This window comes from Ursus arctos, unplaced genomic scaffold (genome assembly GCF_023065955.2).
Source record: "Ursus arctos isolate Adak ecotype North America unplaced genomic scaffold, UrsArc2.0 scaffold_21, whole genome shotgun sequence".
Taxonomy (NCBI): Eukaryota; Metazoa; Chordata; class Mammalia; order Carnivora; family Ursidae; genus Ursus; species Ursus arctos.
The window spans coordinates 12,527,970-12,541,750 of record NW_026622886.1 but is presented as its reverse complement, the minus strand read 5'-3'; the positions used below and the strand labels follow the sequence as shown (position 1 = coordinate 12,541,750).

At 41.3% G+C, this 13,781-nt stretch overlaps 1 long non-coding RNA gene across 2 annotated transcripts in view; it reads left to right on the top strand.

Moving 5' to 3' along the window:
* LOC125282667 (uncharacterized) overlaps window positions 1-13,781 on the top strand; it is a 54,186-nt gene that overhangs the window by 14,677 nt on the left and 25,728 nt on the right. For both annotated transcript variants that reach the window (XR_008960790.1, XR_008960789.1), the window contains one exon: window positions 6,937-7,038. This is a non-coding gene — a long non-coding RNA (uncharacterized LOC125282667). The remainder of the gene's footprint in view (window positions 1-6,936; window positions 7,039-13,781) is intronic.

The following is a 13,781-nucleotide window of genomic DNA, read 5'->3' as shown; positions in this document are numbered from 1 at the left end:
ATGACCTTTCCAGTGTCCAGCATCAAGAGGTAAGTTGGAGGCTCAGACTGTATGACACCAATATGACAAAGGCAGGGAAAGATCTCAGCTTATAAGGCAATCACTGGAGAAAACTATAAACTATGCTAAACTAAAAGGTTGACAGCATGAATAAAAATGACCAAGTAACAAATTGATTCTTTACAACATTGTTGAAGTAGCAAAAGTGTCCACGTATGACGTAGTAATTAAGTAAACTCTAATACATTCAAACAAAGAAATACTATGCAGCTATATAAAAAAATAGAACACTATATACTGCTAAGATATGTTAGTAAATGAAAAAAAAGTCTAAGTAGTACATGTGATGTACTGTCTTTTACATGAGAAAGAGGAAAGTACTTTCTAGGGGAAGAAGCTAAACTACATATTCATATTTGCTTGTGTTCCTGTAAGGAAATGCTGGAGGGATACAGAAGAAACCAACACAAGTGATGTGACTTGTTTACAGTAATAACTTCACTGGCTCACACTTCTCTTTCTCCACTCTTTTTGGATAGTGTCTTGCCACACTGTCTCTGGGCTTGACGATATAATTTTCTTTGGCCAATGTGAGGCAAGCAGAATTGGGGAATTGCCTTGTCTTGCTGCTCTTGGAACCCTCTGAATGCCATGTGAAGAAGGCCAGGCTAGCCTGATAGATGATCAGAGACACATGATCCAACTGTTCACCCACTTCCTACCCCCACAACCAATCTGCAGCTTATCAACTGCAGAGTGATATGGAATAAGGGCTGTATTAGAGGGATTAGACCTTGTACAATTAAAAGACATTAGCCAGAGACCACAAAGAAGAGGTGCTAAAGAAATCTATGGAAGGCTTCTTTTTTATCTGATGCTGTTCCTGAAGTCACTGAAGGTCGGTGGGGCAGGTAGTCAAAAAGAAAAGGTGAACACAAAGCAAGAGAGATTGAGGACAAACTGGAACCTGTGTCTGTCTCCAATTGCATCACGTTTCTTTGCTGCCAAGATGTACCTGTGCCTGGTTCAGGACTCGGAAAACAGAAGGAGGAAATCCGTGGGAGCTGAAGGAGCGTGGATCTTACCACTGCCCCATGGCAAAGGGTGACCCAGTTGGTCAACAACCAACTGCAGGAGCTACAGTAGTGGTGCCTGGGGCCCTAAACCAACATTCCAAGCATAATGTCAGTCGCTTCCTTCTACCCTCCAAACATCATGCAAGTATCTCATGTTGCCTACCCTAATCCAGAATTATATAGGGAAGGGAAATGTACTTGGTAAGGTAATCATCACACCAATCCTAGATCACCAGCCTCCAGCCAAGTGGCCAACTAACCCCAGAAACATGGAGTACAGTCAGCAGAGTTCAATCGAGATCACCCAGACTAGAAAACTTATTCAGCCCACCACAGATTCACAAGCTAAATAAAGTATTGTTTTAAGCCACTAAGCTTGTTGCATGGGGAGGGCTAATCGCTAGTAGCTAGACTTCTTGGTGTATACCTTATTCTGTAAGACTTGTATCATTTAATTTTTTGAACCAGGTAATATATTACTAATAAAGAATGAAATTAACATAAAATATCTGAAAGGACTGTAGAATGTTACTGGGTAGCTTATTAGTTATTGAAAAGGCACCATCTAAAGGGGTAGGTAGCTCAGAGAGGCAGAAGGAGAGATGTGTGTAAATCAATTGAGTCCCCCACAACCTTGTCCATTTCAGATGTGGAACAAGCATCCACCTCTGTCAGATTACCTACGTAGGAGTCAGCCTTTTTGTCTCTCTTTCCTCCTTGATCCCAATCTATACCCCAAGGTTTTGGATTCCATGTCTGAGACATCTCTTAAATATGCCATCTTCTTTTTGTCTCCACTGCCATCACTGTAGCCCAGGCTATCCCAACAACATCCCAACTCATATCCCTGCTGCCACATTGCCTCTCTCCAATCCATTCTCTGTATTTAATAGGAGTTAAAATATGAACCAGATCATGTCATCCCCTCACTCCATTTCCTGCTTGAAATCTTCAATGTCTTCCAATTAAATTTTGAATTTATACAAAGTCCTTGTCCTGATTTATAAGATCCTATAAGACCCTGCTCTTACCAACTTCTCTGATCTCCAGTGTTGCTTTCCCAGAGCCATTTCACTTGACTCCAACTACAGTAGCCTTCTTTCAGTTCCTCAACACTTAAGCTCTTTCGTATCTTTGGATTTGCACATGACATTTCTTATGCCTATTTCTTTCTCCCCCTAGTAGAATATAAATTCCATGAGGGCAGGACCCTGTCTACTTTGTTTATTATTGTGTCCCTGAGGCCTATCAGAGTGCTTTACACAATGGGCCCTCAACAAATACTTGACAGATGAATGAATGAATGAATGAATGAATGAATGAAGCAAGGTGATTGAAGTATCTATCTCCTTCTGATTCCTTTTGAGTATACATTTAAGCATACCATGTATCTTCTTATATTTATCTGGCTCTAACCCTCGCTTCACTCATGTGTCTGTTTAAATGTCTATTCATCAGAAAGGCCTTCCCTGACCCCATCTCATGTGGTCTGCACTTGACCCTCTCTAAGTCTTTATATATTTATCACTCTTTGAAAATACATTATTTGCGTGCTTATATAATGGCAGGAACTGAGCTTGTCTTATCAAGAGCTGTATCTGCAGCACCTAGAATAGTGATTAACACATAGGAGATGTTTGGTGATACATACATACATACACACACAGAATAATGAACAGTGACCCTACCTTATTCTTCCTTGCTTCGCTCTGAGGACTGACAGTCCTTAGCTTGAATTCCAGCATATTCCCTAGAACCCAGCTACCACTAATAGGACCGTCCACAGCTAAGCATGTTAAAATAGCATCTGCTTTGATTCTCTGCTTCTGAACTTCACCCACCTCCTGGAACTCACCTGCTTTTGCTCTTTCCCAATTGGTACTAAATTGCCTGACTTATGACAAGATTGCTGTATACCCTTGGCTATGCTTGGCTTACCAAACTGAACCTTCTCTCTCACTGTGTCTCCCCATATCACCTCTCTTGGAAGGTCTGAGGCTTGTTCCTGTTGCTTCCTCCAGATGCCTCAACTTTCTGTATGTAACTGGCTAAACCTCCCTGACTTCTGAGACATGACTAAACGAACAATGAAATCAAGTCCAAAAAAAGGTTAAGGAAATTTAGCAGTGTCTCTTGAAGCTTTAACTGTTCACTTAGAGTTACATTATTTCTCTAAAGAGCTTCATAGAATTCCCAAATTCGAATATACCACAATGCATTCAACTATTTCCCTACTGACAGCCACTGTTCACAGTAAGTATCCTTGTGCAGATCCCTTGGAGACATTCACTGTGATGCCATTTACATAAAAAGAAAAAGATTCTGCACGTCTTCCATTGAACAGTCATGTACGTAGGTACATGAATGCACGGCTATGTCTGTTAATAGTAGCTGCATCTGGAGATCAGGGGTCATGTTCAAAGACAATTCTGCCTTCTCTATTTCGGTTTTATAATAAGGAAAATGCAAGTGTGTGTTACTTACAAGATTAAAGATGATTAGAAACACCAATGAAACAAATTTTAACCAAAAAAAAAAAGAAAGAAAGAATGTCCTTTTACCAAAATACCTTTCTCAGGGATAGTAGAAAGTGGTAATATGATTGGACTTTCTGTATTCCCATCGCTGGGTGGAGGTATGGAATGTTGCAAAAGGCAAGCTGTCAGGTAGCCCAGGGAGGAGGCCATCTGGGTAGTCCATTACCCAATTTAGCAACATGGTAACCTGTCCTCCTACAGTGCATTTTAATAACTTTAATTTTTACTTTGAACTTTGTCTCTTGCATCAGGGGAGTAGAGCCTAATAAATGGACACCTGTCTCAGCATTTCATCACAGATTTCTGGAACATAGCTGTATCTCTACAAAATCTATCCAGGACTTCCCAGAAAATTCCAGGCCTGGATTCTAGAATTGCATCACAGTGCAATGATTGGGTTCCACAGCTAAGTCAGTGGGATGTCATGGGGCTGTCATCTGGTATCCGGGTCATTGAGTTATATTAGAAAGGTGTGATAACAATGAAACAGTACACCCTGGTGTTTTTATTGGGCTTTTCTTTCTCAGGTGCTTCCTGACACCTCACATATCTTTGCAACATAGCAGTGTGATAATTTGGGGGCAGATATCACCATCCGGTTTTACTGAAGGTCTTTGCTCCAGCAGTGCTGGCCTTTCAATATCTTTGCCAAGTACCCCAGGGCCTTTGCACTTGCTATTTCTCTGCCTGGGAATGCTCTTTTCCTAATCCTCTGGTAGAATCCTTTTCATAGTCCCCAAATCATATTCTAGAGCAATCTTTTCTGACTATGCAGGTACTCTTCCAGTTACTTTCTATTACACCACATCTTATATTCTTTACAGCACGTATTACTATCTGGAACTATGTGATTTATTTATTTGTTTATCTATTGTCTTCCTCTTCCCAGTTGAACATAAAAAATTTTGTCATGTTCACTGCTAAATACCCAGCACAGCTCCAGATACTCTGTAGGCACTCAGGAATGTCTTTTGAATACATAAATAATTAATTTCCCAGAGATGAGGCTAGAACAGTGATTCTCAGTCCAGGCAGGCTCATTAGAATCATCTGGAGGGCTTTTAAAAAATACACTGCCCAGGGCCACCCTTCTTAGATGTCTATTTAACCGTTTAACAGGCTGGCCTAGGCTTGGCATTTTTAAAAGTTGCCCAGGTGATTCTAATATGTGTCCACAACTGGGTATCCAAGGCTGATAGTCTTTTCAGACATTTCTGATGCAGTTACAATTCCCCAGGAGGAAGACTATGGTGATAAGGACAATAGTAGTCATAGGGACGGTGGTAAGATGTGGTTGGACTTGGGTGAAGATTTAAGATGTGCAGCTGAAACTGGCCAGGTGAAGATGTGCCCAACATCTGTTTATTAGCAGAACTGAGACAATGACCAACATTCTCTGATTAAAAATAGCAGAGCTCATCTGGGAACATGTTGCCTCTCACTTCTTGGCCGCTCCTTCCATGATATTCTAAAACACCCTACCGAAATCTGTGCACAGACTTTGACTACCCCCTCTCTGGGAATTTCGAATTGCATCTAAGTGGAAGTTCTGCTCAAAGGAAGAAGATCCTGGATATAAGCCTCCTCTCATAATTGTACTTGTCCTCTTCTTTTTCCTTCTGCTTCAATTCTCTTCCTCTCTCCATTTCTTTTCCCCTATAACCTTAGCACTGTTTATTTCCCCAGAACTCTCTAAAATGTTTCCTTAAATATTTGGAAGTTTTTAGTTTTTTAGTTCCAAAACTCAGAGAGTTCTCTGCATAGTGTTGTGGGTAATCTATGGATAAGAAAAAATTCTTCATCCAAGCATTCCATCTCATCCTCATGCAAAGAGGCCACACAGATTATAGTTTGCCATAAATCCCAGATGATATTCTTGTCTTCTCAGACAAGAAAAATGGGGAGAAAATTGGAGTGCAGGAACTTGACCCTTCTCCAGACTGTGGAAGTTGCAAAGTTCCTGGAAAAACAATAGACATCAAGGTCTTCTGGGCATTTGGGAAAGATGGGTCATATGAAATTTTGAGTTTTGGGAGCCTCTGAACAAATCTCCTCTTTGTCAATTAAACAATTGATTTATGAGGAGTGAAGTTGCCACGTGGTTTGGATACACCATGCTCTGGGGATGAAAAGAGAAGGAAATGTAATTTTGTTTGGAAGACCTTTTGGACTGTTGGCCATCTACTGCAGAGAATAAAATCTGGGTGCAGAAAGGATGAGGAGGGGGTGGGGCTGATGCAGAGTGGAAGGACAGATTGGACAGAACGCAGGGTTTGGTCCTGAGTGAAGCATTACATTGCTTGCAGCCATGGGATGGTTTGGGGGTCCCATTTCCTAGATTCCCTTAATGTTTCCTATTTTTCTGATGAGGTGATGAGGAAGCACAGGGTATGTTGGGTTCAGCCCTCTTAGCTCCAGGGGGAGCCTGTGTTTTGTGTCTTTGTATGTAGACATGTATGAAACTTAGCAGACCTGACACTTGTCTCTGCAGGGGAGTTCAGGGGAAAAGGCCAGGTGGGACATGGCATGGTTATTACAATGACCACACAGCACACACTGTCCTCCCTCAATTCAGCACTTCACATTCTCTTCACATTCTCCAGTGAAAAATTAGTGGAAAATGCTCATTTGTGTCAGGCTTTCCTCATGATTTAAATGTTGCATGCTTCACCCAGGACACCTGTGTTTGTTGAGCAATACTAGAGGAGGCCTTTGAGAGGTTTACAAAAGACCAGGCAGTGAAAGGGATGAGTAATGAAATGGAGGTTCCCCCTGGGGTTGAAGAGAGCATGTGGGAAGATGTTGTTGGGAGGAGGGGGTAGAAAAGAATGGGGTAGTAAGGAAAATTAACCTCTTTATTCATCCATTCAGCAATGTGATAGCTATTTCTTGGGCATCTTTATGCCAAAGTACTTTCCTAAGCCTGGTTGATATAGCAAAGTGAATCAGAGAGGCTTTGCCTTTCTCATATTTTGCTTAACTTTACCCTACGTCTCTTCTGTGGACACTTTCCTGACTCCTGGATGAAGGTATTGCTCTCTTCTCGATTCCTCAGTAGCCCTTTATGCAGACTTCTCTTCTGGCGCTTACTACATTTGTTATATTCTAATTTTCTGTGTTCACATCCACCTGCCTCACGAGGCTCTGAGCTCTGCAAATAGGGATCATGTCATAGTCATCCTTGACACTCATGCATATGGAAGGTGCTCAGTAAAGGGTCATTAAATGGACTTGAATTAATATTTAACTTGGACATGTAGACTGCTCTTCACATATTTATAAATATGATGTTGTTGTGGATTTAATTTCTTAATCTGTTCCAGGAACTGAGGAGACAGGTTTGAAAGTGATATGTTGAGATCCATGGATTTCCTATTTTGTTCTTCAGAGAATCAACGGTGTCAGAACTATCCCATGGAGAATTGGTGAGTGGCCTAAAACTAGTGGTCATTATTTAGACATAGTTGATACAGTTATTTTTTTAAAACAGTGTGGTCCTTTCCTAACTCATTGTTCTCTCTCTTATTGTTCAAAACCAAGCCCTCAACATGTGCCACATCCATGAAGTACTCATCCGTAATGACAGTGATAATAAACAATATTTATGGAGTTCTTCCATGTGTCAAGGTTTATTTTAAGTGTTTTGTATGTTTTTGCTTCATTTATTCATCATGAAATCCCATGAGGCTAATACTACAATTGTTCTCATTCTAAAATAAAGAACCTGAGACATAAAAAGGTTAACTTGCTTAAGGTCACATAGCTTATGAGTGGGATAGAAGCGAGATTCTTGCCAGGGACTGGGCTCTTAACTTCTTTGTTATATTGTCTCCCCTCTTTGACTACTGATCCTGTAGGAAGTTTATGCACAAGAAGGGATAAACATGTGTCACCTCTTGTGTTGAGGATCTGTTAACAGAGGCATTTCTTGAACTGATTGCCCTTGCTGAATCTTCAAGACTGGGTATCACCCCCTCTGAGAACTTGATCTTTTCCAGACTGAGCCAGATATTGCTTTCTGTATTTCTACAAAACCTACTGCTCTTCTTTTTCATATGGCATCAATTATAATTGTCTAATTTCTTGTTTGTTTCCCCCCTGAGCCTGTACATTAAGGACAAAAATTTTCATCTCTCAGTGCCTAGACCTGTTGCTCAAGAAATATTTGTTTAATTAATTAAGAAAAAATTGCAATTTACTTCCAACTTCTCAAGAGCATTTTAATAAGACTGCTTAATGCTATACTTATTAGCAATGCTTATTGCATCCACTGATTTGTTCATTCTTTCAATAGATATTTATTGAGGGAGGGCCTGTCTGTGTAAGCATTCTTCTGGAGGCTGAGGTGAGAAAACATACATGGTTCCTGTTTTATAAGAGGCTTGCAATCTACTGTGTGGGTGTAGACATTAATTAGAATTGTCTAAGCACAATTTGGGATATTGCTATGGGAGAAAGAGAAAGGGTGCTATATGAAAACATAAAACTGAACAGAAGAATCCCTGAATCTCAGAGAAAACCCATAATCCTACTAAAGGTTCAAGTAGAGCATCCTTTGACTCCTTAGGATAAACCCTTGAGTCAATAGCCACTGATGATGGTGAGCCAGTTAAATGCAAATTTGGAAAGTTTGAACAAGTCGGTAAGTTATTTTTTAAACAGTCTCAGAATCATTGAGTTAAAGAGTCCCCAGCAATCATTGAATCCAACTTCACATACACTAGAAAAGCTTACTTGGAATTAAGGTTCCAGGTAAATTGATTGTGCAAGGATAATGAGAATCAGTCCCAGTCTAGGAGGATTTGCTCTGTGTCCCAGTACTGTTCCTGGTAACAGAGACCAGTGTCTACCTTGAAAATTTACAAGACATTTAGGGAGTTATCTTGATAAGCTCAGGTAATTTTACACAGAATCCAGAGCAAATTATCCCAAACCAAGTCTGAATTTTGCCAGGGATTTATTCCAATTTTGTCTTGGTGCTACCCTCTGGTGAGTAAAACCAGAGAGCAGAGATCGAACTTCTAATCCTGGAGAATATACTGATAGAGTGAGTTTTGTTTGATTTAGAGGAGGGATCATAAGATATTATTAAAACAACTTGAACATCTGGTTTGGGGATAAAGTCATTTTATTGTGCAGCTGCCAAGCCACAGAGCCAAGCTTACCAAGAAAGCCTCCCTCTCTCCAGCCTTCGGTAAAGTCTAATACCCAACTATAATAATATGCACCCTCCAACACAAATGAAGAGTAAAGGGGAGCAGAGTGAGGTCTTCAAAACTCAAGGAAAATTCACCTGGTAGTCGGAAAATCAGAGCCATACAGAGTAGCTACACTCCTTTTTGAATCTTTTCTCAACATAACTGCTACCTATTCAAACTCTCAATGAGAACATCCAGAAAGGAAACAATATCCACAAGAAGTATTCATTGAATCCTAGTAAAATTCCTCCTCCCACCACATTTATCCTCTTCTCCACGAAGTTGAAAATTGATGTTCAGTCTTAGAGAAAATAAAAATCAGAGTTGGTAAGGACCCTTGGGGTATACATGGAATGGAGCTCTTCTCTCTACATATCTAGTGCTGGTGAAGTCCTTTTTTGCTGCTGCTCTATTGCTCTGGACATGCCCTTAAGTTACTTAATCTCATTCATCCATTCAAAAAATATTAATGAGCACCTATTAGGTAACAGGCTCTGTGTCAGGCACTAAACTTTATGATATGATGGTATTTATATTTAGGCAACTAAGATGCAGTTAAACAAACACATACATAAAATGACTGCTAGTTGCAAAAGAGCTATGAAAGAAACAAAGCACTGGGAATATAAACACCTGGTCCTCCCATTTCCTCCATTCACACCCAGGGCTGACCTTTCAGTCAATCGTGACAGCCTGTCCCACATTCCAGACAGTTGTACCAATTGATCAAATTGGCAAACAAATTAAAGTCTATCTCCTGCCCCCGAGCCTGGGTTCTCAGACAAGGACAATAAAACCCCTAAATAGGATGTACCTATGTCATATGTGTCTACTCACAGTATCAGAAAGTTGGAAAACAGACTAGAGATCTGTTTTTGCTCAATCCCTTTGTTTTTGCAGTGGCCCAGAGTGGAGCAGTGATCTGCCACAATCTCTCAGGTCACCAACGGCAAGGCCCTGCTTGGAACCCAAGTCTCATGAATCCAATTCCAAGACCTCCACCTCTTGCCTTCAATGAAGACTGTAGTATTTAGGTCTTATCCCATTCGACCATCTCTCCATTCACTAATTGTTCTTTCATAACTTGAAGAACCCAGAAGAGGGAGGAAGGGAAATATACAAAGTTTAGGAGTCAAGTAATTTTTCTGGTTGGCAAGATGAATCAATGAGAAGTAGATTGTAGAGGCTTAAAAAGGAAAAGCATATCAGAACCCAGCAAATGAACAGGGATTAGGTTCTTTCTGTCTTAACTATTTCAGAATTTCCAGAATGTGGATAAATTATCCTCCTTTTGAGTCCTCAAGCTGTCTTTTCAGGGGTGGGGATTTGGAAAGAAGGGAAGGGTGGAATGAGTGAGATGTGGAGGCAGGACTGGACTTTCTTTTTTATATTTGCTAAATGCTCTTGCATTGACTATCTACTTAATGCAAATGCTGAGAATAATCCACTATACTCTAAACCAATGACACCAGTTTTTGCATCTGATAGCAGTTTGCCAGAGGAAGTCAACTATAAACAGGTTTTTAGTCTGACAATCCAAGACTCCTCACAGAATTGACTCAGCGGTTATTTCGTCCAAGGTACATAGAACAAGTTTGCTAAGTCTGGGTCATTCTGATAAATTCTTGAAAACAGGGACCCCAGACTGCAAGGGGAGAACATCAAAGATCTCCTGGGGCTGTAACTAAGAGCTGGCAACTGGCCTATGTCCTCACTTCACTCCAACCCTGGGCCCGAAGCAAGAGGAAGCTTACTAGGCAGGAGTCCTCCTCTGCCTTCTTGAAGGCATCTGCTTAGCTGTGGTTCCCTTGAAGAAATAGAGCCTCTCAATTTGAAAAAAATCCCAGTGGATCATCTAGTCCAGCCCTTTCTCCAGGGAGGTAAATTAATATTGTCATTAACAAGACTATACTACAGGCTTTCATGTGGAGAGAGAAGGGATTAGAAAACAGTGAGTTAAGCAGTCCCCAGAGAACCTCATGGAAACAGGAGGTGACTCCCTGCCTCTGGTGGAAAAAAAAAAAAAAAGGATTTAATAAGATAGTAGCCCTCAAACATTTGCATGTGCCAGAATCACCTGGAGGGCTATTAAAACATAAATCACTGGACCTCACCTCAGAGTCTCTGATTCTAGTAGGTCTGGGACTTGAGAATTTCTAAGAAGTTTTCAGGTGATCCCGATGCTTCTGGTCCAGGAACCATGCTTGGGGAACTTTTGTAATAGGCAAAAAGGAAAAAGAAGATAGCAACTACCCAAAGTCATCCAGTTCCCTCACCTTCTGGAGGCCTCAGAGAGGGAAGTGTAAGAGCAGGCATTCTTCACAGTTAGATGAACATTAGTCTTTTCTGTCCACTAAATGTCATATTTGAAATTAGTGAGGAAGGGAGGCCTGTGCCAGCTGGTATAGGTCACAAATATAACTCCCCGGGGCGCCTGGGTGGCACAGCGGTTAAGCGTTTGCCTTCGGCTCAGGGCGTGATCCCAGTGTTATGGGATCGAGCCCCACATCAGGCTCTTCCGCTATGAGCCTGCCTCTTCCTCTCCCACTCCCCCTGCTTGTGTTCCCTCTCTCGCTGGCTGTCTCTATCTCTGTCGAATAAATAAATAAAATCTTAAAAAAAACAAAAACAAATATAACTCCCCGGGGGAATCCACTTAAGAAAAACATAAAAAGATAAAGCTGGGTGCTACATGCAGTTGATGTGGCTAAGCTCTAGAAAGAGTGACAGGACTTCCTTGGGTCTGATAATCTGGTGAACTGGGGTGTGCATTGGGCAAGCAGGAAAGACAACAAGACCAATTGCTCCTTCATGGTATCACCAAGTGTATGATAGGTTGTAAATTATAAGTTCTTTTGTCTTTCCAGTTATGTTAACTTTTATTCATATTTAGCAAATCCCGTGATGTGGGAGAAAAAGCCCCAGACCAGGAGTTGGCAGGGCCCAAGCTTGGCTCTACCTTGGTTAGTTTTGTGATATGGGCAGACCACTTCAGCTATTTGCATCTTAGCTGCTTCATCTGCGGAAATCACATTATTTACCCTATAATTCTGCTGAACTCTCTAAGGGTCCAATGAGATCAGGTGTAAAGGCACTTTACAAGAATATAAAGTGTTATATGGGGCACCTGGGTGGTTCAGTCAGTTAAGCGTCTGCCTTCAGCTCAGGTCTTGATCCTGGGGTCCTGGGATCAAGCCTCTGGTCAGATTCCCTGCTTGGCGGGGAGTCTGCTTCTCCCTCTTGCTCTGCCTCTCCCCTCAGCTTGTGCTCTCTCTGTCTCTCTCTTTCTCAAATAAACAAATAAATAAAATCTTTTTTAAAAAAGAATATAAAGTATAATAGAAAGGGAAGAAATCATTCATTGATTCATTAATTCAGTCAACAAAGTTGTATTGGGTGTCAACCACATGCTAGGCTCTGTTGGTAACCCAAGGAAAAAATAAACAAGGTTCTTGCTTTCTATGGGGAAAAAAGGAAAATATTGGAAATAACAGAATATAAAGTATTATAGAAAGGAAAGAAATCATTCATTCATTCATCCATTCACTCATTCAACAAAGTTGTACTGGGTGTCAACCATATGTTGGGCTTTGTTGGTATCCCAAGGAACAAAATAAACAAGGTTCTTGCTCTCTGTGGGGAAAAGAGGAAATAACAGGCTTTCTTTTCAGGCAATTTTTTTCTCACTCCCTCCCCTCCTGACCTTGACACTACTGAGAAAACTTTTAATGGGATGAACAGAGAGTTAATAGATGCAGCTTTAAAGGTTTCTTGGGAGTCCTTGGGTGCCCTTGCATGCCCTCTCCAGAATATTATGTACTCTCATGTCTAAGCACCAGTGACACATGAAGGAAAGTAGTCAGAGAGCCAGCAAGAAGGGTGGAAAAGGCCTTGCAGTAGGGTCACTGGGTCCCAATCCTTATACTCAATGGACAGCCTTGGGTGAGGTATTTAAAGCCTCTATGGTTCCATTTTTATCTGTCCCAAGGAGATAAGCTGGGGCTAAGATTCAACAGTACTAGTTGTCTAAACATTGACATACTTCTGTACCAGTTGATATAAGTTTATGCCACTCAAGTGTCCCCCATTTCTGCTAAGCTGTGCATCCAGGCCCCACCCAGTCCTGGGACCCCTGGATGTTTCCCTACTCCAGCACCTAGGAGGTAATGCTTGGCACAGTGGGTACCTCTGATGCTGGATCCAGTGCAACTTCCATATCACTTCTGATTGGTTGGCAGCTGAATGAAATCTATTGGTAAATATATTTTTATAAAAATTTTTTATTGTGTCATGTTAGTCACCATACAGTACATCCTTAATGTTTGATGTAGTGTTCCATGATCCATTATTTGCATATAACACCCAGTGATCCATGCAATACGTGCCCTCCTTAATACCCATCACCGTCCTATCCCAGTCCCCCACTCCTCCTCCCCTCTGAAGTCCTCGGTTTGTTTCCCAGAGTCCATGGTCTCTCGTGGTTCATTCCCCCTTCTGTTTACCACCCCTTCATTCTTCTCTTCCTTGACCATTGCTTGGATATCGTACAGTATTTGTGATGATCACACACTGATCTCAATAAATGAATGTCTCTATTGCTACTATAAGTGGATACTCAGTACAGTTTTGCTTCCTCCCAGACAAAAGCAGATATCGTAGTTATGAAGGATGGACAGAGGTGAGCAGAAAGGAAAGAAGGCAAGAAGTTGGTTGAAAAAAAGCAGAGAGCAAAAATATTATGGGAGACACACTTCTTTCTGGACCTGGGATGTGCTTAGCAAGTGCCTTCTTAGAGTCCAAAGAGTCCTGTTAAAGGGCTTGGAGTCCCTTGAATGGAGCACAAAGTGTTATTGTTATATAATAACAGCTCTTGCCCACATTGCTAACTTATTCCATTCTAATCTCCTCGTCACGGGGGAGACAAGAGTCCGAGCTTTTCTCCCTTGCACAGCCCTGCAACCTGCTCCTGG